Consider the following 25,099-nt stretch of genomic DNA (forward strand, 5'->3'; position numbering starts at 1 on the left):
GCCCGCTGCTCCCCTCAGCAGTGTCCTTCGGTCCTTCTGACTGCTCTGCTCCCCGCTCTGGCTCTGGGGAATTCTCTCACCCTCCCGCACTTCTGACTGTACACAGTGCTTGTATAAACCAAACAAACAAACAAACAAATAAATAAAAATAAGTAAAAAAAAACATGCCTCTATAAAAAAAAAAAAAAATTGAGTCACAGACTCTGCAATTTCCATGGTAGATACTCTAGAAACGATGGATTAGATTGCAGGGAAAAAGCAAAATGCCAAGGCAAGAAATTCTTCCATCTTTGATTAAAGGCTGTTTTGTGACGTGACCCCGTGGCTCCTTCTATCTGGAGCGTGTTGCTCTGCGCCTTGGAATTGGGACCGACCTTTCATTTGTCTCTCCTGGTAAGAATCTGGAAGAAGGTTTGATGTGGGGCTTCCAGACCCCACGCGTGGGCTGTTCTGCTGCCTGCCGCTGCGGGAGAGGCTCCTTGCGGTGGGAATCCATGACCAGAGGCTCGAGAACAGCCAGCTCCGACGGTCAGGTGTGGGGCGAGGCTCCCAGCCGAGCACCCAGAGGTCAGAGCTGTGTCAGTCACTTCGAGGTCCACTGGGGGCTCCCACAGTCACACCTGGCCCCCATGGCCGCCCCCAGGAAAACAGACCATTGTTGGGGGCACCTTATTAAGCAGCAACAGGAAGCTGATAAGAGAATTGACTTCTGAGATGAAGTATTGTTGTGATGGGAACAGACGCCCGCGCCGCGGTCCAGATGGCAGTTGGTGAAGACCAGAGAGGCAGCCCTGGCCAGCGCGGGAAGGTGGCAAGCTGTGCCATCCAGCAGCAGTGGTGGCTGGAGGAGCCACAGCCTGGAGTGGCTTAGAAGATGGATGGAATGAATCTGTGGGTGTGCGTGGGACCATCTGGCCCAGCATGAAGGGCCCAGGACTATCCAGGCTGGAAGATGAAGCTCGCTCAGGCCCAGCGGGCGGCCCTTCCCGTGCCGTGTGTCCCAACGGTGCGCTCCGGGTGGGCAGGCCGGGGAGCAGGGGCAGCGGGAGGGAGGGTGAGACACCCAGGCCTGTCCAGCCCCGCCTGCCTGGGGTGCAGGGAGAGGCGAGGGTGAGGGGGAGCGAGGGAGCGAGCGCTGTTGGGAGCCCTGATTTGGGGATTTTCCTCTTTACTTGACCAGTAGGCAGCTGATGCACTTGCCAGTGGAGCCGATACAATTTTTATAAGTTTAGGAAGAAAAAACGCATTTTCACACCGGCAGCAGAGACTCATTAATGGCAGATCCCCAGAAAAGGAAATTCTAAATGAATCTGATAAAAGACCCGAGGAGCAGGGAAGAGGAAGGCAAGGGAGCCCTGGAGCAGGCTGAGGCAGTTGGGAGCCCTAGGGGGCTCGATGGGTAGGTAGGGAGATGGGGCAGCGGGGAGAGCCGGGCGATTAAGAGCCTTGATGCCAGCAGCAGTGGGTTTGGAGGGGGTGAGCGGAGTGCAGACCTGACTTGCTGGAACACGGTGCAAGTTCTAAGGGACATGAGCTAAGGGTGAACTTGCTGCCGCCAGGGCCTCCCCAAAGACGGGGCCGGCGGTGGGAAGCCAACAGCGCGGAAATGACTGCTGGGAAATGCGGGAGAAGCTCAGTGGGTGCGGAGGAGACGACGCGCATCGCGCCGACAGAGCAAATAATAACGCGGTCGGCTGAAACATCAGCCCAGCAGCGGTTATATTTATTTTAATGGGAGAATGTCTCCACTTAAAAGGTAAAGATTATCAAACGGGAATTAAAGAAAAACAAAAATTTCAGCTATATCCTAGTTGGAAATACCGTCCTAATTGCATGTCTTAAATATAGCAACACATCAGGCCGGTGCCGGCAGGGATGAGCTGGAGGAGGGCAGGAGAGGGTGGTGTTGAGAAGGCGGATCTCGCGCGCCGACGACCTACTTGTTGATGCATTTCCTGCTTGCCAGATGTTTACTTGGTAACCGCGTGTGGAGCTCACATGTATATTCATGCACTTTTGCATGCGCTCGTGTCACAATTTAAAAAATAACAAAAGCACAGCAGACACTACTTAATCTGAGATGTCTGAAGATCAGTAGCTCGAGGGCATGCAAGGAGTAAGCTTATTTTCTGGCTCATTGGAAGCGCTTCATAAAAGTGTTAGGTACTGTGATCGTCATTACTCTCCCGTAATTTACACACTGCAAATAAGAATATAAGTAATTGTGTTTCACCTGACAAAAGTCATTCTAGTATTTATTCAGAATAATCAGCAAACAAAATAGCCAGAAACCTACAGTCAAAGAATTAAAAGGCTTATTTGTTCTAACAAGTATTAAAATATGCCATCTATTGATAATTAGTAGAAATGATATTGGTCTAGGCCTCCAAGATTATAATAATATGTCGTCTGCCTACGAACATGTCAGGTTATACCTGTCTTAGGAATTAAAGACATGTCTTTTTTTATCAAAAAGTAGTTAGCATTTCAGATTGTCGAAAAACAAATTTGCTAGCAGAGTAGACTATGCATGGCTCCGTGTGAATGTTCCATCGGCAGCGGATGCCTTCTCGTGCGCCACTGTCCCCTGCCCCGCCGCGGGCACCGCACGCTCTCAGGCCTCTCCCAGGAGAGTAATTACACCCTTGACTTGTTGGGAAGACTCTGCTTTTCCAAGGGTTAGCCACCCTCTCATTTCATACTGGAAATGTCTCCTGCCACACGCTCTGTCTTGAAGTAACTCTCTTTAGCATCTTAATTATGTTCTTTTAAACATCACATTTTGTTCACAAAATTCAGAAGATAACCTCACTTCCTTTGCAAAAGCAGAATTGATAATGTGATGGTTGAGCTGCCACAGCCAGCCAGATCAGGACGGCTGCTAATGGTTTTGTAAACAAAAACAATAGTTAAAAAGGACGAAGGAAAAATCACTCATAAGCCAAGAGAGAATGCCGGGGGAGCCCAAGAGAAATAGTGTAGAACAAAAACATAAGCCTGGGAGGAGAAAACACGTGGGTGTTTACGTTCCTTTAGAGGAGAGAGATGATTTTTATTTCGGTAACGACTTTTCTGAGCTGGAATTCATGCCCCATGCACTGGGTTTTCAGTGTGTTCACCTCGTTGCGCAAACATCGCCAAGATCAAATTTAGAGTTTTTTTTAGCATCTCCAAAGAAACCCTGTTCTTTAGCCGCCCTGAGCTGACCACCCCAAGCCAGCCCTAATCTGCGTCCCATTTTCCCTGTTCTGGACATTTCATATAAATGGGACCGTATGACATCCATTCTCCTGGAACTTCTGTTTGAATGTGGCCTGTTTCCAAGGCTCACCCGTGCTGTGCCGTGTACCATTACTCCATACTTTTTTACGGGCAAAGAATCCTCCGCCCCATGGCACCCACCTTTTGTCGACTTGGTGGTATTTGGTCTGTCTCCACTTTTGGGGTGTTAATAATGCCACATTGGACATTCGCAGGCAGATATAATTTCTATTATAACTTTCAACTTCGGAAATTCCATTTGTTTCTTTTTAGTCATTTCTGTCGCTTCACTGGCGTCCCTGGTGTAGTGCTGCGGCGTGCTCTGAGGTCTCCCCTGCCCTGGGCTCGCTCCTGGGAGCTTGCTGTTACCCACCTTTACTTTCTTTCTGTTATGTGGGTCACACGTTCCCGACTTTTGTCAGTTCTACCAGACATTTACAGAAGAATGAACTTCAGTTCTTCTCAGACTCTTCCCAAATTTAAGGAGAAGGGAATACTCTCGACGCATTCCACAAGGCCAGTGTCGTCTAGTTCCAGAGACAGACCAGGCCACCAAATATAAGGGGCAGTAGCTCTGACGACTGTTAAGCTACCAAGATTCTGAACAAACTGCAAACCAGAGTCAGCAGCGCCCTCAGCGGGTCCTGCACCATGACCAAGGGGGTTCATCTCTGGGCTCCCACATTGGTTCAGCATCAGCAAGTTAAGGAGCGAGGCCTATAGCAGAATTAACAACAAAGCAAACATCTTGTGACCATTTTAATGGAAGCAGAAAATGCATCAGACGAGTATCAGTGTCCCTTCACGACTGGTGCTCTGAGCCACGTGGATGCGGAAGGGACCCATCTCAGTGTGATAAAGGGCATTTGTGACTGGCCCACAGCTGACGTGATTGGGGAGATGCTGAGAGAGTTCTCTGGAAGGTCAGGAACTAAACCAGGGTGTCCATTCCCACGTCGTCCTGGGCGTCCTCACCTGGGCAGACAGGCAAGCTAAAGAAAGAAAAGGTGTCTAAATAGGGCACGTAGATGTAAGATTGTCTCTCTTTGTAGATGACATGACCTTGGACACAGAAAATGGTAAGGGTGCTAGGACAGTGACCGTTAGAGCTAATGAACAGTAGTGTCACAGACACAATTATCTCTGTACACTCTTGACCACTGTCTGAGGAGAACAAGAGACTCCCATCTGCAGTAGTATCAAAAACAATCCAATACTTGGGGCTAGGAAAGGGAGGGAAAGGCCTGCCCTCGGGGAATGTAAGCCATTGGCGAGGGGCACTGAAGACACAGATGAAGGAAGGCATCCCGAGCTCACCTGTTGGAAGAATGATAGTTAGAGAACGCCCACACTCTCCAAGTTATTTACCCAAATTCCAGAGGCACTCTCACAGAAATAGGAAAAGCTGAAGTCAAAGCTGTGGCGCCGAGACGAGCTGCTGACATAAAAGCAGACCACAGGTGGGTGCTGCTGGCTCCGGAGCCCAGGGAGGACCCTGGCACAGAGGCCCGTGGGTTAGCGGGGAAGGACAGGCTCTTCCCAGAGCGGTTCCGCGGCAGCTGGCAGCCACCCAGCAAAGATGAACTTGGCTCCTGCCTTCAATCACTCTCAAAACTTAATCTGAAATGAGTGAATTTAGTGACTTAGTGACGTGGGATGTGAAACTATGAAAGTCCAAGAAGGAAACGCAGAAGACACAGCCCTTGGCCTGGATGACACTGTCTTGCACAGAGCACCGAGCCGCACCACCAAGGCCACACCAATGGCTTAGGACTTTGTGGATTTGAAAGTTGCAAAGGGTGTGGACAGTGTTTCCCACACAACCGCAGCAAGAACCCGGTAAGGGCGTGAGGTAGAGGGATGCTGGCTAACCCTGTGGTGGCAGGCAGCCCGTATGTGTGGTCAAGTTATACCATTGTTTATTTTTTTTTAAGATTTATTTATTTATACATACAAGAACTGGGGTGCAGGCCAGAGGTGTGGAGTATGAGAGGATTTACCAGAGACAGAGCAGGGAGCAGAACAGGCAGACTAACGAAATGCACTGCTGAGGGGAGCAGCGGGGAGACAGGAGAGGTCTGCCTCTCTATGTGGGTAGCTCCCTGCCCGGGGATCGAACTCATGCCACAGTGGCTGCAGACAGCTTCATAGGTTGTATCTTAACCCCTTGCGCCACCAGAGAGGCCTCTCCATTGTTTACTTTAAACTTTATAACACATGTTATATGTTAATTAAATCTCCAGAGAGCTGGAAAAGTGCTAGAGATATAAAGCAAAACTAATGCATTTTATCATGTAAGGATTACAATATAGATGTACTTCCATGTTTAAAAAGCAAGCAGAAAGAAATATTTAAAAAGGATAAAATTTTTCTATCTTCAAACCTGAAAAGTGGGCCTCCCTGGTGGCGCAGGCGGTTGAGCACAGAGCTGTGAAGCTGTCCGCAGCCTCTGCAGCGCGGGTTTGATCCCCGCTGGCCGGCGAGAATCCCACAGGGCACAGCAGACCTCTCCTGTCTCCCTGCTGCTCCCCTCAGCAGTGTGTTTCAGTCGATCTGCCTGTTCTGCTCCCCACTTTGGTCAGTGTTCTCACCCTCCCGCACATCCGGCCTGTACCCCCGTTCTTGTATAAATAAATAAATCTTTAAAAAAAAAGATTTATTAAAAAACTTTTAAAAATAAAAAATAAACTGAAAACTAACAACTATTTAGTATAAAGTCTTAATTCCTTTATTATAAAAACTGACAAACTTTAGTATAAAAATGAACAAAGAGTACACCCTGGCATTTCCTAAGATGTATAGAACAAGTAAACATATGAAAAAATTTTAATCTCATTAGTAAAGAAGAAAAAGAAAAATGAGAAACACTTTATGTCTACAAATTAGAAAAGATATAAATAAAATTATATTACTCAGTAGCGAGTATGCAGAGGACTGGAAAATTTATTACTGATGAGAGAATAAATTGACACCAACTTTGGCAAAATGAGTTAGCATTATATTAAAAATGTGCATAACTTTGCTATGTTGCATTCAATTTATTTAAAAATGTTAGCCTAGTGTGATATATGGCTATTGAGTGTGTGTTTGTGTGTGTGTGTGTGTGTGTGTGTGTTGGATTTAACTTTCTTGCTCCTGTTGGTTGAATTTGCAGTTCCTTAATTAGGAATATTTAAGCACAGGTGGGTAGTTAGCATCTGTAAGTCTCTTATAAGAAACTCACATGAGATTCAATTAACTTTATTTAAGATCAATGATAAAAGCTTTCTTAATTGGCATAATTGAAGGTAGCAGTGACTATTCACTGGTGAAATGAGTGGTCGAAGACAGACTTGACTAGGGATGTTGAGTGTGTTTTGATCTTGCTGAACACAGTATGAGACTCTGGAGACCCCAGCGCCCCCGTGCTTGGGCCTGGCGCCCTGTGCTAGGATCCTGGTGGCTTCTGCGCCCAGTGTTTTGCGGCGACTTTCGGTTGCCCTCGACTGAGAAGTCACGGTGCTATCGCATTTGTCCCTAGAGAATCTTCCACTCAAAAGGCCGTTGGAGATGCCGTACGGGCAGGAGGCTGAGACTGTTGAGCTCACAGTGTGGGTGACATGCTTTTATGTGTGCTGCTGTGTTGTTATGGGTGTAAAACGTTCTTATTTCCTTTATTATAATTGGCTACATTATTTTGAGGATGTTGAGAATCAGTCCTAGGATCCTGCCTAGGGTCTTGCCTATCCTGATTTGTTGAAATCATAGAAACTTAACTACCCCCGCAATCTACTAATTAAGAACAAATGAGCAAAATCAAAATACTTTTTGACCTGGTAGTTTAAAATCTAGGAATTTATCCCAAGGAAGTTAGAATGCATGTAAAATTTATCTCAGATAGGTTTATCAAAAGAGTTGTTTAACACAGCAGAGCACAATAATTTAAAGGTTCAACAACAGAGAATTGATGAAGTAACTTGTATACTCTTACATGTACTATTAAGCATCTTTCAAAAATGAGGACATAGAAAACTAGTGATAGAAAAAAAATTTCAGGACACATTGTAGGTAAGGAATGTGACAATCAAACAATATGTACAAATGACACTATTTCAGGGCCTATGTAATTAAATTTACATTTAAACATTGGAGACTCTTCGACAAATGGATCTGGAGAAACTGGGCAGCCACCTGCAGAAAATGCAGCTAGACCACTCTCTACACCACACAAAAAAATTAATTAAAAATAGATTACAGACTTGGATGGCAGACCGAATCTATAAAATACATAGAGGTGGACACAGGCAACTCTCTTCCTTCCACTGGCTTCAGGGATGTTTTGGGGACTCAACTCCAATGACAAGGAAAGCAAAAGAGAACAGAAACAACAGGGATGACATCAAGCTGAAGCTTCTGTAGAGTGAAAGAAACTATCATTTAAACAAAAAGACGCCCTACTGAGTCGGAGGAAATATTTGTGCAACATATATCCAAAGAGGGGCCAGTATAGCAGGTCAACAAATAATTCTTGCAACTCAACAAAAAGGAAACAGGGAGCCCAGTGGAAGAGTGGGCAGAGTTCCACAGGCCCTGCGCTGAAGGAGACACGCAGGTGCCAGCGGACCGTGTAGAACGCTCAGCAGCACTGACCACCAGGGAGCGGCACGTCACACCACCACGGGGGCCCACCTGGCCCACCTGTGAGAACAGCCGTTCCAGAAAACCCAGAAACGAGCCTGCTTGGCAGCACAGGTCCTAAACCCTGCACAACTCAGAGATCAGCATGGTCCTGCTCAGGGGTGACGGCACATTCCAGAAGCGTTCAGTGTGTAAAACACAACACCCCAGGAGTGGCAAGTGTTGGCAAGGATGTGGAGAAGGAGCGCTCGGACACTGCTGGTGGGGGCGTCGGCGAGTTCAGCCCCTACGGAGCACAGTGCGGGGCTCCTCAACACACTACAGGTCGATCCACTGTCGAGGAATCCACCACGACTGGGCTCCAGGGTTGCGCAACTGCCCGTGTCCACTCAGCACCTACAGCAGCCACGCCTGGGCCCTGGCCGGGTTCCCCCCAGCCCTGGTGGGTTAGCTCCAGACCCTTAGTGGCCATGGCAGGGCCCTGGCCCCTGACTAGGTCCCTGGCTTGGGTGGTGGGGCAAGAATGGCTGACCACGGCCACTGAATTCCCGAAAATGCTGACTGCGGGGCTGCCCCTGCGGTCCCTTACGTTGCCTAGAGAGCCTCCACCCCTCTGGTCCGCTGTCAGGATTTCGCTTGGGGCTCTTCATACTCACTTGCGGCCCCCAGGGGTGCCCCCTGGAACAGCCTTGGCGGCAGCCCCTGGCTACACCTCAGGGGTGCTCCTTCTCGGCTGCCTGTAACAAGACAACAAATGCAGGCCCTGGGCGTCTCTGCTCTGTGGCCGGCTGCTCCAAGCTGGCCGTTCCCGGCTGGGGTCTCTGCTGGCATCACCCCAGCTAGTGGCCGGGACTCCGTCTTCCCAGAACCTCACTGGCCACTTCCAGGCCATGGCTTGGCTGCCCCGTGGCCCCCATTCCACACTCCCCGTGGGCCTTTGGCCTTCAGGGCCTTTCCTGGGGGGAGGGGTCCTGTCACTGAGGGACACTGGGGTCTCCCAGAGACAGAACAACCCAGACGGAGCTGGGCCTCTGTGCCGCGACCCCAGCAAGGCGGGACTTGTGCTGGCGAGCCCGGCCAGGCGGCAGAGGGGGCCTGCGAGCCGCACGTCTGAGGGGACATCAGGGCGCTGACCAAGCTGCCTGCCGTGGGCTGAGACTGCAGTGCGACAAAGGGTTCACTCCCGTTAGCCTTCAGAGCCTTCCACGGGGCGAGCGTGGACAGGCAGGAGCTGTGGGGCGCAGGCCGGCTCCTCTGGCTCCGTCTTGCCTTCCGTGTAGGTGACGCCGGCCGCAGGGGGCTGAGGGCTCTGAGCTGGCCGCCCTGGGGCCCGACCCAGTGTGCTCTCTCCGGAAGACCCTCTTCTCGTGTCCCTGGGCTTGCTCTTCCTTCGCCCTGTCGCTACCTGGGCTCTTGGAGTCAGCGCCTGGGAACATGAACACCAGCGGCAAACTCCCCAAGATCCCCCTCGGCAGTAAACACGGAGCAACGCGGCCTGTGACCAACAGGAAAGCCCCGTGCGTGGGTGGGACGTAAGTGGTCGAGGAGGCTGGAAAAGACAGTCAGATGGCAACAGAACATCCCCTTCCTCACAGTGAGGTGCGTGGGCAGGGCGAGGCTCAGACAGGGAGCGGGGAGCCTGTGCCCCTAGTCCCATGGGTGGGGAAAGCCAGCCGACCTCAGCACAGACATCACCCACGAAACCCGGCTGTGGAGCTCGGGCCGGGGCTGTGTGAAGGGTGTGGGGCTTTCCTCCCTGTTCACAGGCTCCTCGTTGGCAGTGAGTGTGCTCTGCGTGGCTCTGTGCCTGTCCGTGCGCCTGTCGCTACCCTGGGGCCGTCATTCCTGGGCACAGGCCCACTGGAGGTGCTGACCTGTCTCTCGCGCTCAGCCCTGACGGGACCGCGGGCTCCTGCGTGCCTCAGCTGCAGAGCGTGCTCCTCCGCGGGCTCTCTGGGGCCTGTAGGTTCCTGTGCTGGTCACTGACCACCTCGCCGTTCCCATGGGCCCAGAGCCGGGCAGGTGCTGAGAGCCCGCCTCGGGAAGGAGGGTGCTGCGTGGTGTACCTCCAGCCCAGTGGGCCGGCAGCGCCTGTCCCCTCCGAGCGTCCGGCGACACAGTGTGGCTCCGTGCTGGTGGCGGAGTGCGGGTCTCCTTGCACCGCTGCCCGCGGGCACCCAGCCCTCTCTGTCTCTGAGGGGCAAAGCGTTCAGACCCTCTAAGTCCGCGTTGGCAGTGACCTCAGAGAGCATAACTACCAACAGCGGAGCCAACTCTAGGTGCTCATCCAAGTGAAGACCTGCAACATTTATTTTTGCATGAATGTTACAAGAAAACTAATATGTGGAAAAAGGGCAGAGGGGAGCTCAGTGACTGACCCCTGACTCCGCTGCATGGTGCTTAAACCCAGGGCGGGCTCTTCGCCACCATCATGAAGGAGTCTGCTGGGGTGCGGGGCGTCCAGCCGGCTGTGATGGAGTCTGTCAGCCCCTGTCACAACCTTCCCGGCAATCAGCAGTGCTTCTGTGGGCTGATCATCTTTATCCCACCCCGGCCATTGTCCTTCTGGCGTCCTCAGTGGGGAGCCCCTGTGTCTGCCAGTCCCTAAGACAACGGCCCGGAGGTGTTCGGGAGGCTTCTCTGGAAGGGCTGACTGGAGGGCTCACGCCAGCGCCAAACACCGGCTTCTGTGACGCGATTCTCTGAAAATACAGCTTTGTCCACTTGACTAAAGCAAATTTAAAGTCAGTTCTAGAAGCGGGGCCAGGACACTCTGTCTGGAGCCCTGTCCAGGTGTTTCAGATGGGCGGCAGCAGCAGCCCCTCGCTAGGGAGGCCCAGGCGCCGGGTCCAGGCCTGGAGCTGCCTGGTCAGGGAACCGCACCCCGTGTGGGTCAGAGGAGACACTCCCTCTCACCTCCTCCCCTGTTGAGGCCAGACCCACCGCATCCCTGGGCTGTGTGGGGGGACACCCGGGGCACCTGCTGCCGGGGGGGCCGATGGTGCATTCTGCCGTGTCTCCCAACAGCCGAAGCGTCTCAGCCTTGATGTCCCTTTACATTTATCAGCCCCGTTCCAGTGGCTTCATGGGTGTCAGCGCTGACCTTGTGTCCACACGACGCTCCTGTATGAAAGCCTGGGAGCGAGCCTGGCAGACGTGTGCAAATAATTATTGTGCCGGGTGACACGGGAGCGCTCAGCCCTCTGCGTGCACGGTGCCCAGGCTGAATGGCGGACTCCCCATGGGTCAGGCGCGGGTGTCTGGGAGCCCAGGGGGGAGCTCGCCGCACCCCTGTGCCTGCGCCCAGTGTCTCCCGATGCCTCAGGGACGTCTCCCCTGGAGCACCCAGTGGCAGTGTCCCTGAGGGGGGACCTGACCCGGCCAGGGGCCAGGCACGTGGGGCACACTTGTGAGGAGGAGGGTGTCATAAGGCCCTCTGGGGCTCCCAGGGGGCTGGCCCAGAACAGGCCCCTGCTGGCCCCAAGCTCCAGGGAGAGGCGCCTTCTGGGCAGAGCCAGGGCCTGGCATTGTCTTCCTGCCGGATGGAAGAAAGGCACTGGGCTTAGGGAGCGCTGAAGACCGCTGCTGTTCTCCAGGTGGGGGGGCACGGGAACAGGGGGTGCTAGTCAAGCTGAGCATTTGACCAGCATATCCCTGTTGATGGAGAGAAAAACCACCCCCATCGTAACGTCTAAACGCCACCCCTGCAACGTGACCCAGATCTGTCTCTCCTGATCCATAAGGTCTGCTTCCCAGGAGCCCGCGGCCGCCTCCCCGACCCGCTGGAAGATGACCTCCAGCGCTGAGCAGGCCCAGGGGAAGGGATTCCAGGAGGAATGAAAACACAGCAATTAGGGCCCACGTTGGAAACACTGTCCACACCACAGACTGCACCTGAAATCTTCATCAGGCTCCGCTTCTGTCTGTGGCCTCCGGGGAAGGCACCGGCCGACTTACTTTTTCTTTGACATTTTATTTCCCGTCTAAAATACCACTTTCTCCGAGCAAGTCCAGCGCAGGGCTGCCCAGTGAGAGTGTCTGCTGGAGAGCTTCTGGCCAGGTAGTCCTCTTTTCTGAAATTCACCGCATGCTTAATGGAAGACTATTGTAAAAACATTACATTGTTAGTCTTGCTTTTGGCAGGAACACAAAGACTTCCCAGGTGAGAGGAGCCCTCCTCACAGCTCTCCCCAGGGGACCTGGCATTCCAGCTTCCAGGAGGTGCCTCCACAGCACCCCCCGCAGGAGGGGAGACGGGAACCCTCCCTCCAAGTCTGACCCATCCGGAGATGGGCCTGGGTCTCCTTCCTGGCCTCCATCCTGCCCCACGGAACGCAGCGGAACTTCCGGCTTGGAAATCTGGACTGGCTTTCTGAGTAGGAGTTTACAGATTCCACAGCAGCCCCCCACTCCCCCCCCCGAAAAAACACAAGGGAAACCCCTGTGTGGACTAACCGCAGCGGCAGACCTTCCTAGGGGCTGGTGTCTGGCTGCTTACTCCAGGAGTTTAAAAATAGCTTTCCAGCTGAGGTCTTTTCTCAGAACGAGCTGTCAGGGTGGGTTGACAGGATGGTGTAAACGGTCAGAGGTGGTTTCTGCCAGCCCCGGCAGCCCCCCGAATCAGCAGAGGCCAGCTTGGCCCCGAGAGAGGGAGGGACTGGCTGCTCCGGGACCACTGGACGCCTCCCGCCTGCCTCCCTCCACCTGCTGCGGTCACTGGCGCAGGTCTGACGAGGGCGCGCTGTGCCGTCAGCCTCCCTGGGTGCCCCGAGGTGTGGTTTGGGGTGAAGAGGGCCATTTCAGTAAGAGTCTCCTGCAGGATGACCATGGGGCAGCATGGCCCAAAGCATGTGGTTTTGAATCACAAAGGCCCGCACCCCCCTGGGCCTCCAATCAGGAAAGGTCCAGGTACTTATTTACCTGTTTCCTGGCTCTGTCTTCCGCGCACTCTCCTAGCAAGAGCGCCCTCGGCAGGAGCAAGCCCCGGGTCCCCTCTGCCTGGCCACTGTGCCCTAGTGACAGGTAGGGACGCCTTCCCCTTCCCGAGCCCCCTCCGGCCTCTCAAGTTCAGTGTCACCTCCACCCGCATCTCCCTGGCAGAGAGATCTTAGCCCCAAAGCAGAAGTGGGTTTCCCTGGCCTGGGCCCCTTAAAGATCCCCAAATCCTCTTCTCTGGGGGTTTGGATGCCTGGGCAGGTGGCATGGAGCCTCTTTGCTCCCCCCTGCTTGGCGGCAAAGGAAGGTGGCATCACTTCGGCGTGTTCCTCGCCGCTAAGCAGCACCCCTTCGCCCTGCACAGGGCGGGGTGCTTGACCTTCGGGCCCGGACCCGCGCGGCGCGCGGTCCCAGCGCTGCTCACCCGGACCCAGGCCCGCGCGGGGGGAGGCGGGGCAGGTGCTGCTCCGGGAGCGCGCTTCTCGGCGGCACTGAGCATGCCCGGCGCTCCGCGCCCCTCCCCGCGCGCGCCTCCTCCCCGCTCCTCGCCGCGCCCCCTCCCCGCGCGCCCTCTCCGGGCCCCTCCCCGCGCACGCCCCCTCCCCGCGCGCCCTCCCCGCGCGCCCCCCGCGCGCTCCTCCCCGCGCGCCCCCTCCGCGCGCGCCCCCCGCGCGCTCCTCCCCGCGCGCCCCCTCCGCGCGCGCCCCCCGCGCTCCTCGCCGCGCGCCCCGTCCCCGCGCTCCCCCCGCGCTCCTCCCCGCGCTCCTCCCCGCGCCCCTCCGCGCGCTCCTCCCCGCGCCCCTCCCGGCGCGCCCCCCGCGCCCCCGCCTCCCCCAGGCTGAGGCGCCGCAGCCCGCTCTCCGCGGCGCCGGGTTTTCGGAGCGGCCGCCGGCCGGCAGGGAGGGAGCGCGGCACCGGCTCGGCGCCACCCCGGGATTGGTCGCAAGTCGGCGCCGCCGCTGCCCGCTGGGCTCTCGCCGGCCGCGCCGCTCGGGGCTCCGGGCCCGCGCGCGGGTGTCCAGGTGAGTGGGGCGCGCGGCGGGGCCGCCCGGCCCGGGTCCCGGCTCGGGCCGCCCGGGGCGCTCGGGCGCGGGCGGCGGCGGCGCGGGGGGCAGGGCCCGGCCCCGACCCCGACCCCGGCGCGGTCCCCGCGCGGCCGCCCGGCCTTGGACCCCAACATAAGTTTGCTGCGTGGCGAGGCGGCCGCGAGCCGGGACCCCCGCGCCGCCCCGGCCCCGCGCCCCGACTCCCCGCCGGGCCGTGCGCGGGGCGCGGGGGCAGCGCGCGGGGCGCGGGCGGAGGCGACCGGCGGGCACCGACGCCGACCGGGCGCCTCGCGGGGACCGGGGACCGCGGCGACCCTGCCCGGCGGGGCTCCCCGCGCGCAGCCCGTCCCGGCCCCGCCGCGCTGCTCGGCTCCTCGCGGCAACTTCGGGGCGTCTGCGCTCCCGGGGGGCAGCGGCCGCGGCGCCTCCCGCCCCGACCCAGACGCCGCCCCCCAGGCTCGCCCGCGCCCCCCGTCTGGCCTCTCGGGGCGCGGCGGGGACCCCGCGTCTGGAGGCGCCGGCTGCGGGGGGCTGGCCGCGGGCGGGGGCGGCTCCACACTGGCCGCGGGGGCCGGGCCGAGGCTCGCGGGGGGGGGGGGCGGGCTCGGGGCGCGGGGGGCTCTGCTGGGGGGCCTGGGGAGGCGGCGAACTTGGCCGGGTCGGGCGCCGCCTCGCGGGGACACGCTCGCAGGACGGGGCTCCTGCGTGGGGCTGGGGCGCTTCACCGCGGGAGCCGGCGGGGGCCCCCCGGCAGCCCCCCCGGCCCCCGTCCCCTGCCCCGCCGGCGGGTGAGCGCGTTTGCCGGACCCCCCGCGGCACCCCAACTTCCTGCTCGCTGTTGCGCGAGGCGCCTGCGGGCGGACGCGGATCCCGGGCCCCGCGCGCCGCGCCGGGTGTCCGAGCCCGGACCTGGCCTGGGTCTCCCCTGAAAGGCTGCCGCTGTGTTGGGGGGTCGCAGCGACAAAGGTCATTGTGCGCAGAGTGGACCCCGCGGTGGCGCCAGCTCGGAACACAGGACCTTTCAGGTCGGGGACGGCTGTGAGGGGGACCCGCGCCTGAGGACGCGGTGAGGGCTGGGGGCCCGTGCGCCCCTGGGGGACACTCCGGCGGCTGAGACCCCGCCCCCGGCCTTCTCTGGGCGACGAGGGAGGGCTCAGCCCTGCATGCGCCCCCGCACCCCCACGGGGACCTGGCGCGCCTCCTGCCCAGAGGGGGGGGTCCCCGGCCCGCTGGGCGCCCAGCCCGGCTCCGTCCACAGAAGGCGCTGCGCCTCAGCTCGGGTCTGGGGCAAGGACGGCACCGCCTGATTAAGCTGCGGCTGAAAACTCCCCTTCGCAGCCCCGACTTCCCTGCCAAGTTTGTCTGATGATGGTTTTAACTTGTTGGGCGTCTTTTCTGGTGGATTCAAAGCCAGGCGTGCGCGGCCTCCTGTGGGTCTCTCCAGACGCCACCCCTGGGAGCCCGCCTGGGCCCGGGCGGCTGGGGCTGGGCTGGGCTGGGCGGCCGGCGCTGTGGTCTGCGGCTGGCGCCTGGCCCTGGCGGCAGGGCCGCACCTGGGCCTCCCGGGCGTCCTGCTTTGTTCTTGGCTTGGCTTGGCGTTGGGTTCTGCGCTCTCTGGAGAAACTGGACCACACGTCCTTAAAATTCCCTTGTGGATCCTGCGCCTCTGTGGTCTGGGGAGGCCTCGCCCGCAGCTCACACTGGCAGAAACCCAGCGGCAGCCCCGAGGAGAGCCCGCCCTCCCTCGCGTGTCGGGGCGCCTGGTACAGCGAGGGGCGCACCCGCCTTGCCAGCCGCCGCCCGTCTCTGGTGTTGGGCTGCAGGGTACAGGCAGACGCCCCACCCCTGCGCCGGCCACGGAGGGCCTGCAGGGCCCACGCTTCCTCCTGGACTCGCAGGTGGACGGCGGGACCCCGGGCCTTGTCCCGTCCTCCTGCTGAGCAACAGGGGAGAAGCGCGGCTGTGACTTGAGTACAGTCGGCGGCACAAGGGAGCAGCCCCGGGCGCAAAGGAACCGGGAGGGGTGCGTCCCGGGCCCCGCATGTCGGGTTGATGCGCCACAGTCGTGGGCCGAGCTGGGAGCCGGGGCTCCCTCCTGCGGGGCGGTGGGACACGCTGGCAAAGGTGTGGCGCTGCCTGTGGCCGGGGCTCCTGCGGGGGACCCTGTGGCAGAGCCCAGGCGGGGGCCTTCCCGCTCATGACAGTGCCCTGTGCGGCCGCGCGGGCGTGAGGAGCCACGGGAGGGGCGACACTGGCTGCCCAGGCCGGGGAGCCCCGTGTGCACCGCGGCCCTCGCTGCGGCCTGCGTCTCGGCCACTTGCCCTGGTGCTTGGGGGCGGAGGCTGCGGAGCAGGGTCTGTGTCAAGGAGGGAGAAGCCAGGTGGGGGGGTCCGCGTGCTCTGACTTCCCGTCACTGGGGCGAAGTCCCCTCGGGGCCTCCCCGCTCCTCTCAGCCCGGACTCCTCGCGCGGCCGGCTCCGGTGGCCAGGACTCCGGAGAGGCTGGCTCGGCTCCCTGCTCCGGAGCCCGGGCAGGCTGCGCGCGGCGTCAGTGCTGGCGGTGGCCAGTGAGGGGCAGCGCTGGGGCTGGAAGCTGCCGGCTCGGCTGGCGTTCTCCTCCCTCGTCTGTGCACGTTCCGTCTTTCCCGGCGTCTGTCCCTAACTGCGGCCGCCGGGGGCAGCGGCGTCTATTTTGCTTTACTGAAGAGGCTGGCGGAGGACCTGAGACCCTCGGGGGAAACCAGACGCACGCGTGGGCGGCCCGGCAGGCCTTGCAGCGACACCCCCCGCCGAGCTGGAGGAGCAGCTGCCGGCCTCAGCCGAGTGGCAGCCCCTGTCCTCAGCTTCCCGGTGCCCGCCCTCTGCCAGGCCCGCAGCTCAGACGCCCCGGCGAGCCCCCGCGCAGGCGTCCCTCTCCTTCAGCACCCCGGGCCCCCGAGACAGCGCTCTCCTGTTTGCTCAGCTTCGCAGGGGTTTTGTACCTTGCTGAGCCCAGGTCCCGGGGCGTGGGGCCGCCCCTTCTCTCCCGTCTAGCCCCTCGCTGCAGGCGTCTGCTGGACGCCTTCCCTCCGTGTGGCCGCTGCGGGCGCCCATCCCAGGGCCTGCCGGCAGGTGGGAGGCTGTGGGAGCGCACCCTGAGACACCATTGTGGGGTGACATGCTCTCGCCGGCGTGTCTCTGGCGCCGTCTCTGTGATGCTCGAATGGCGCGTCTCCCGAGGCGCCTGTCCCTTTCCCCTGAGGTCCCGAAGCCCGTGCCTTGGGCCCCCCTTCTCATCCTCTTCCTAACCCCCAGCGTCCCCCACGTCCTCGCGCCCGCCCCGTGGGGGTGTGATCGTGTCTGTGCATGTGCATGTGCACGCCCGCCCGGGGTGTCAGGCCTCCTCTGAGGACGTCGTGGGTTGGGTGGGGGTCGTGGTCACGCCAGCTTGTCGCGTCTCAGTCCCTGGGGAGCCGCCCCCCCACGCGGCCCGGTGGAGCCCGGCTCTCAGGGATGTGGTAACTGGGTGCCTGGCCCCTGCGGGGCGTTCGCTGCTCCTGCTGCTGCCCGAGGAAGTGGCCGCCCGCGGGCCCTGGGGCATGGCGGCCGTGTCCTCTCACCTCCTCGCGCGGCCCCGGCAGACGGCTCGCGGGCTCGGGAGGGCGCCCTGGCGGGGTCTCTGGGCCCTGCCTGCTCCGCCGCGTGTCCGGGTCACCATGCGGCCCTGTGGCTGTTGGTTGGGGGGAAGCGGAGAAGCGGCGGCCCCGGAGGACGGAGGAGGGGACGGGCTGGGGCTGCATGCGGTCAGGTCAGGGTCCCGTGAGGACGGTGGGCTGCCCCTGCCCCTCAGCGTGCGAGAGGCGTGCGCGGGCCCCTTGGCTGCCTCAGAAGGCCCTGCCCTTGCACGTAACGTGGGACTCTGTCCTGCCCCACTTACTTTGCTTAAGGCTTTATTTTTGAAGCAGCTTGAGGTTCACCACAAAGCCCAGAGGTGCAGAGTCCCACAGTCCCCGCCCCAGGCCTGCTCAGCCTTCCTGTCACCAAACCCCGGGGCTGATTTCTTTGTGGGGTGACCGTGCTCACCACTGTCGTCCCTGTCACCCGCCTGCCTCGGGGTCCCTCCCGGCGTCAGGCGTCCTGGGGCTGGGCAGCTGGCCAGGGCTGGTGTCCTCAGCGTCATGTCAGGAAGCCCCTCTCCATGCCCAGAACGTCCTCTGTGCCCCGCTGCCCCGCCCAGCCCTGGGCCCCGCGGTCTCACCATCTGCGCCTCGCCTGCCCCGGAAGGCCCTGCGGGTGGACTCAGCGGCGCCTGCACTCAGTCCCGGCTCTCGGGGTGCGCTCCTTGTGCTGACGCGACCCCGCCGGAGGGCTCCAGTGCTAGCTGACCCCAGGCTGGGCTCCAGGCGTTCAGCGAGAGCCGCCCAGACCCTCGCCCACCGTCTGCCGGGTCTCGGAAGCCAGACCGGGCGCGCGGACCCAGCCGCACAGACACGCCGCGTCCTCGAGTGGACGTCTGCTCCCGCGCGCCTCCCTCCCGTCCTTGTAACTTGGGCCCTCGCTGGTCTCCACCCTGCGCTGCCCACGCTGGGACTCAGCTCCGGTCTCGGTGGCCGGCGCCGGCCTGGCAGCGCAGGGTCCAGGGTGGCGGGTCAGGGACGCGCCCCTCCCTCGCCGGGCGCCACCCACCCTGCCCCGCCTGGGAAAGCGGGGACGTGCCGTGAACCCCGGGGCTGGGCCAAGGCGCCATCCCGGGCTGTTCAGATCGTGACGGGACACGCCCAGACCACGTTGCTCATTAGCGGCGTCTGTGACGGGGCCGGCTGGGGGGGGGGCTGCGTGCGTGTCAGGGCCGCCGCCGCCCTGAGCGCCTGGAAGCCTCCAGCATGCGGTTTCTCACCTGCCATGGCTTCCTGTGGGGGCGTCTCTTGCTTTAAACACAGCGGGCGCCGAAGCCCCGGAGCGGCAGAAGGGGGGCCACTGCGAGCCGGCTGGGGCCGGTGGTGGTCACGGCTGCGGGCGAGCGTGCAGTCCCGTCCTCGTCACACTCAGCCCGTTTCCCTGGCTGAGAGGCGGCACCACCGGGCGTGGCCGGCGGACAAGCGCTGCCCCCTCCGTGGGCGGCCGTCAGCGCAGACCCTTCTTCGGCGCGTGGTTCTCAGGGTGGCCGCGCGGAGGCAGCACGTTCGGGGAGGGAGTTGGCTCTGGAGGAGATGAGGCCGGGACGCCCCCAGGAAGGCACACGCAGAAGCCGCCCCCGTCCTGTGCCGCTGAGTCTCCCCACTCCAGCTCCAGGGCCTGGACTGTGTGCTCTGCCCCCCGCCGTGTCCTTGTTCTGACGCCAACCCTGGCAACCCTGGCATTCCCCATCCAGGTGCCGGTCAGGCTCCTCACGGAGATGTCTGGCGAGGACGGCCGCCGCGGTGTGCTCGCGGGGCCCATGTGCGGGAGAGGAAGGTCAGACTCGCAGACGGCCTGACGCGGCCCCTGCGCTCCCGGCGGGCCCAGTCCTGCCACGGCCGCCAGCCACGGTCTGTGTTCGCCCGCACGACGCCAGCTCCTCCGCGCGCGGACCCAGACGTGAGTGTCCTTTGTCTCCGTGACTCGTTTGACTAGCTATTAGCTACCATTGATTCCAGACCCGTAGCGATGCGCGAATTCATCGGGAGCCCAGCGCAGCTCCGGCTGTGTTTAATGAGGTGAGAGACATGAGAGAGAACCTTCCCGAGTCACATTTCTGACTCCCAGGCGCAGTCGCGGCACGGGCCCAGGAGCCGGGGAACTAGGTGCCTGTGGACAGAGCTTGCTGGCTCCCCTGATTCCAGAGGGGCTTCCCTGTGAAGGGGGCCTGCCCCTTCCAGCGGGCAGCTTGCGGGACCCCGGCTCAGCCCGTGGCTTGAGATGAGCCCGTGGGGCTTGACGGGCGGGCCTGGGCGTGCTTGGCCGCCTACCAGCTGCGTGGTCTTGGGCGTTCTCGCTCCTTCCAAGGCCGTTTTTATCACCTGTCGGTGATGTTGGTGGTGCCGGCCTTACCGGAGGGTGAAGCTGGTGGCGGTGGAGCGTGAGGCCAGCAGACGCCAGCTCCTGGTGAGCCCTGAGGCACCAGCCCACACCTGCCATCCTTTACGCCGATGCCGTCGATCCAGCTGCTCGCTTACTCCCGACACGGGCTGTGCTGCGGGCCTGTGTCATGGCCCTGTCAGGTGTAGCTGAAACGTTGGTGCCTCTGCTGAGTCACCCCTTTTGTCTACTCCCCTCCAGGAGGTCACACTCGAATCCTAACTTTGGGGAACGGCCATTTCTACCTGCTGCTCCTTCCCTCGGTGACCTGGAAAGTCAGCCCGTGAGCTCGTTGAGCCGAGGGCCAGGGTCCTGCTGGCCCTGAGCGGGGTACTGCGGGGCTGCTGTGGGAAGGATGTGCCCCTGCTGGTCTCACGCTTCACCCCCCCCCCAGACTCAGGTCCCGGTGGCATAACCGTGGCCTGCGCTGGAGGAGGGAAGCGCTGTGCTGGGGGAGGTAGAGTCCTGGGGACGCCTGCGTGGCACTGCGGGGCATCAGGGCCTCATTCATGTCTCTGCCCCTGGCATCAGGTCGGCTGCCTGAAGAGGCTCCTGATCTGGCTCTGCACATGTCAGGGTCTTCCTCGCCAGCTGCTGGGCTAGCTTAAAAGGCCGGGGTTTCTTTAGGCCCCACTGTCAGAGCTGGAGGGTGCAAGAGCTCCGGGGCCTCTCGGCCTGGGGGTGACGTGAGCAGCCGTGCGCACCTTGGGGTGCTGGGGCCACAGAGTTCCGTAAACTGGATGTGGCTTCTTGTTGCAGCCGTCCGCGGCATGGGGCGTGTGTTAAGCGCTGGGGCTGAGCTGAGCACCCCCAGAGAAGAGTGTAACTCAGGGTGGGCTTGTGTTCTTCTGAACCAATGATTTTTTTTTTTTGCAAATTTTAGTAATTTTCTTAATATGTAGCTCCTTAAATTGCTATATTCAGGTTAGCTCCCGGGAAGAGGAATGTAACACTGGAACCAGGCAAGCCTGAGGGATGTCACAGTTTGAGGGTCCTCACCCCTGAGCTTACGCTGCAGGACACGCCTCAGGCTTAGGCACAGCAACAGGACAGCAGGGCCCATCGACAGAAGAGGTGACTGAGACAAGGAAAGCATCCCTAAGCCACACGCGCCTGGCGGTCCTTCACCAGAGAGGGCCCAGTGTCCAGTAAGAAGTCCAGACCAAAGACGGCTTGTGTTGTCCCTTCAGTGAGGGCCGGAGCTGGTGGCCCACGGATGATTGGTGGACCAGGCCCCAACTCACGGAGAAGCTGGCATGACCCGGGTAGTGCAGCTGAGCCCACAGCAGCCAGGAGTCGCAGTCCCCGGCTGGAAGGGCTAGGGCCAGAGTGACAGACGGGCCCCGGGGCTGGAGGGTCAGAAGCATTGGACGGCTTTTAGAGGTGGCCAGACCCGGGCCAACGGTGCAGGGCAGCATGTGGCAAGGTGGAGGAGCAGGCACAGTGTGACAGCTCTTTAGAGATGCTGGGCACAGGCCGTGGCAGACAGCTCTTCTGGAGACCCCAGCCAGGCGTGCAGTGCCAGGGAGGACCAGGCATCACCAGTCAGGCAGTGATTCGAAGCGGACATAGCCACGGCACGGTCTCTGTGAGTGAGCGTCTGGAGCCCTGCAAACCAATTGGTCTGTTTTCAAAACCTAGCAAGTCTCAGATCCCAAACGGCATTGGCCAGTTTCAAACCTGACTGTCAAGTTTTCAAAGCCACACGGGCTTTAAAACTCTCTCCCCAGTGGCGAGACAGAACAGGTGCTGTGCCGGGGTGCGGGCCCGCCAGCTTCCCTGCCTCTGCAGACCCGGAGCCACGAGGCTGCCGTGACGGTCACAGAGCTGCAGGGCAGGGTATGTCATGTGTCGCTGGGGTTTCGTCTGTAGGTGAGACGGTGCTTTGTGTGATGTCAGTGCAGCCTTGTTGATTCACGGGGCGGGGCCCGTTCTGCCTCTGACAGAAGTGCATGTAAGGTCAGACCTGGATATCCGACCTCTGTGCCTCACCTGTCTCACCTGGGTAGGAGGCATAGTTCCTGCGGGTCGGGGAGACTAACACGAGCCGATCACGTGCATGCAGGCCCTCCCGGGCGCGGCAGGAGGTCGGCCCCAGCGCTGCTGCTCGGCATCACGCGCTCACTCTGCGCCGAGACACTGGTTTGCTGCTGAGCTCTGTGAAAGTTAAAATTTATAAACTTGAAATACCCTTCTTCTGCAGCACCCAGTAACATGGTTTATATTTGTTTCTGCATCTTTGCCCTCGGGAGACCACGGTCTGGGGAGGGAGACAGAGGGCGAGACCCCAGCGCCCCGTCTCATGGTCGGCGCCCCTTCCCGAGGCTGCGTGGCACCCGAGGTGTGACCGGCGCTCCCCGAGTTTCCGTTCTGGAGAAGTGGTGCTGCTGCGGCGGAGCCTCGGGCCTTAAGAAGAAGAGCTCGGGGTGGGGCGCTCATCTGTATTCCCACCGCCACCCCGGCGCTGCCACGCTCAGGCCGCACGTCACCCGCTGGAAATCTAGAAATTTTTTGAGGAGCTCTGGGTCGATTGAGATGGAAATTTTTAAACAGTTATAGAATTTTTTTTTATTTGTAATCCTGGCAGAACTGGAAATCAATTTCTGTTGACTCTGGAGAAGGCGGGCCCTTCGGGTGCTTGGAATCTCAAGACCCAGCCAGCCCAGCAGCCAGGCCCCATTAACATGCCAGCAGGGAAGGGATTTTACATATTTGAAGAGAAACAAGTTAATGTTATTTACTTCCTGTCTGTTTGTGTGACCTTTAAAGAAGGAAACATTGCTAAAAAGTTTGTCAAATGTTTGTCTGCATCTTCCTTATATCTGCTTCACGGTGAGGTTTACGGAATTTAAACAATTCTTACATATTGTTTTGCTTCTAGAAGGTTCAGCCTCACTGCGTGGATGTCGCAGTCCCTTTATGTGTCTGTGTGTGTGTCTGACATGCAGCCTGGGAAGTGATTGGCGTTTCCGAGGAGGTAGCTCCCCTGCTGTCTGCAGCACCAGAGTCTGCATCTTAATGCGGCGACAGGCCTTCGTCCATTTCCTTGGGTCCTGGAAGCCAGGCCAGCCCGTCGGGGACACAGCCCGACCACAGCCATCTAGTCCCTCGTGCCCAGGACTGCGGCCTCGAGCTTGTTCCCTGATGCACGGCGCCCGCCCCCCGCCCCCACCCCTGCCGTGAGTCTCTGCTCAGGGGCCCCGGAGTGCCCTCGGTCCTGCATCCTTAGCCCTTCAGTTGCGGGGAGCTGGGCACCGAACTGAGGGCGGTGGAGGCACTTGCTTCCTGGCCTGTTGCGATACAGAGCTGCTCCTCCAGGAGAGCTTGTTTGAGCTTAAGCTGACCTCGGGCGCCTGCTTCATGGCTGCTTCTCCTGGGTTGAGATCATCCAGGCTCGTGGACGCGGCTGGGCACCCGTGCGGTCAGGCCACAGTGCCGTCCATGGGGAGTCTGCCCAAGGCCTGGGCCATCGGCCGGCGTTCCCTGGGGATCCTGCCCCAGCCCTGCCGATCAGGGTCTGCATTTCTCGGGTGGTTTGTGCTCACGTGAGAGACAATGGGCGTCAACTTAGCCCGTTTCCAACTGGCCGACCGAATGCTTCTCTGCTGCCGCGCCTCACACGCAACACGTGTAAGTATGTATCAAGGACCAGCTGCAGGGCGAGAGCAGCTGGGGAGACTGCGGGAACGTGGCTGGAGCCGGCCAGGGAGACAGAAGTGAATCCCTGTGTCTCCGTGCTCATGCCGCACGCCCAGTCACACGCAGACCGTGTCAGACACCCAGGAAGATGGCGGACGTCGGTGAACAGAAGCCACCGTGGGAAGCTTTGCTGTTTCCCAGAGCCTGTCCCCACCATGCTCCCCTCAAGCCTTGCTGCCCCCGTCACAGGTCTGACGTCTGAGGCCCAGCATCCGCCGCCTTCCCGGTTAGCTGCTCGGCCAGCCCGTGTGAGTCCCGGGAAGGCGGTGCTAGCACAGACCGCTGCACGGGAGCCAGAGCACACGTGCACACGTAGGTCTGCAGACAGGTGAGCCTGTGAGTTCCCCTGGGCTGCCCAGCGACGGTCGGTTGGCACAGCTCCTGGGGGAGGGCAGCCTGAGGGCACGCTCGAGCAGGGTCCACGCGTGTGCGTGCCGCAGGGCCCGCTTGGAGGGAGGAGCAGCCTGTGGCTGCCGCAGGCCCAGGGCGGCAGCTCACCGTGTCTGCATGACCCTGCTCAGAGACAGGACAGAACGGGACGTCACCCATGCTGGTGGGGTTGGGCGCAGCAGCAGCCCAGACACGCTCGGCTTCCCAGAGCTGGGGTCTTGCGAGGAGGAGGAAGTACATGGTCCTCTCAGCCCAGAAGGCCTGGCGCCGAGGGTTACGGGGCCAGTGGCTCCGTGGTCAGACTGTAAGGCCCTCCCGCCACACGGAGCCTGGCTGAAGGTGGACGGTGCGCGTGGGGGCGCGTCTGAGCTCACGTGCACAAGGCCCGCGGGAGTTTCTGCCTCGGTCGTGTGGGTCACGTGGGTGGCACTAGCCTGTGCGCAGGTACGTTTGCGTTTTATTTCTATAAAATATTTATACTTGTTTAATGTATTTCATATTTAAATCCAGTATGCACAGGGATTAATAAATAATTTGGGGCCTAAATTAGAAAATGAAGAAAATGAGCAAACAACCACAGTTATTATGCACATAATGGAAAAAAAAGCATCTCACGAGGTTTTATACCGTGGGATGCGGCTGTGAGCTCCGAGCAGGAGATGTCGACTGAGCACGAGACACTTTCTTTGTCACCACCGCGTTTCTCGCTGCGGTGCTGGAGGCTCACCGGGCCGGGCGTCCGGGCCCCGCCGTGTCTCCCGGCTCCCTCCCACCCAGCGCCTGGGCAGGGAATGGGGGTCGCCCTCCGTCCTGGGGAAGGGGAGGTGATGTGTGTGCCCACATCCCTGGGGGCAGCTGTAGATACTCACCGGACACTTTGCCTTGAACACTCAGGATCCGCGTGTGTCCTGGCGGGAAAGCCTCACCCTGCTCAGGGCTGTGGGGTTGAACCGTCCTAGTGGGGACGTGTCCCGGGGGCCTTCTGCAGCCCAGCCTCCCGAGGGCGCGGGAGCAAGTGGTCAGAGGCCTCCTTCCACAGGCCGCTTCCCGGGCTTCCGGGCTGGACGTGAGGTGAAGAAGTGGTGGGGCTGAGGGGCTGGTGGCCACAGGCCCTGG

The 25,099-nt window shown here is 60.2% G+C and overlaps 1 protein-coding gene across 2 annotated transcripts in view; it reads left to right on the forward strand.

Annotated features, from left to right (window-relative positions):
• The first annotated feature begins 13,812 nt into the window (after positions 1-13,812).
• Positions 13,813-25,099, forward strand: part of LOC119254937 (contactin-4) — a 470,837-nt gene continuing 459,550 nt past the window's right edge. The window contains exon 1 of one of the 2 annotated variants that reach the window (XM_054694293.1): positions 13,813-13,835. The gene's annotated coding sequence lies outside the window, so the exon portion shown is untranslated. Of the gene's footprint in view, positions 13,836-14,626; positions 14,648-25,099 lie in introns of those variants that run through there. The other variant, XM_054694319.1, reaches the window with a different exon arrangement.

This window comes from Talpa occidentalis, unplaced genomic scaffold, assembly GCF_014898055.3.
Source record: "Talpa occidentalis isolate TD23 unplaced genomic scaffold, MPIMG_talOcc4v2.1 talOcc4.10, whole genome shotgun sequence".
NCBI lineage: Eukaryota > Metazoa > Chordata > Mammalia > Eulipotyphla > Talpidae > Talpa > Talpa occidentalis.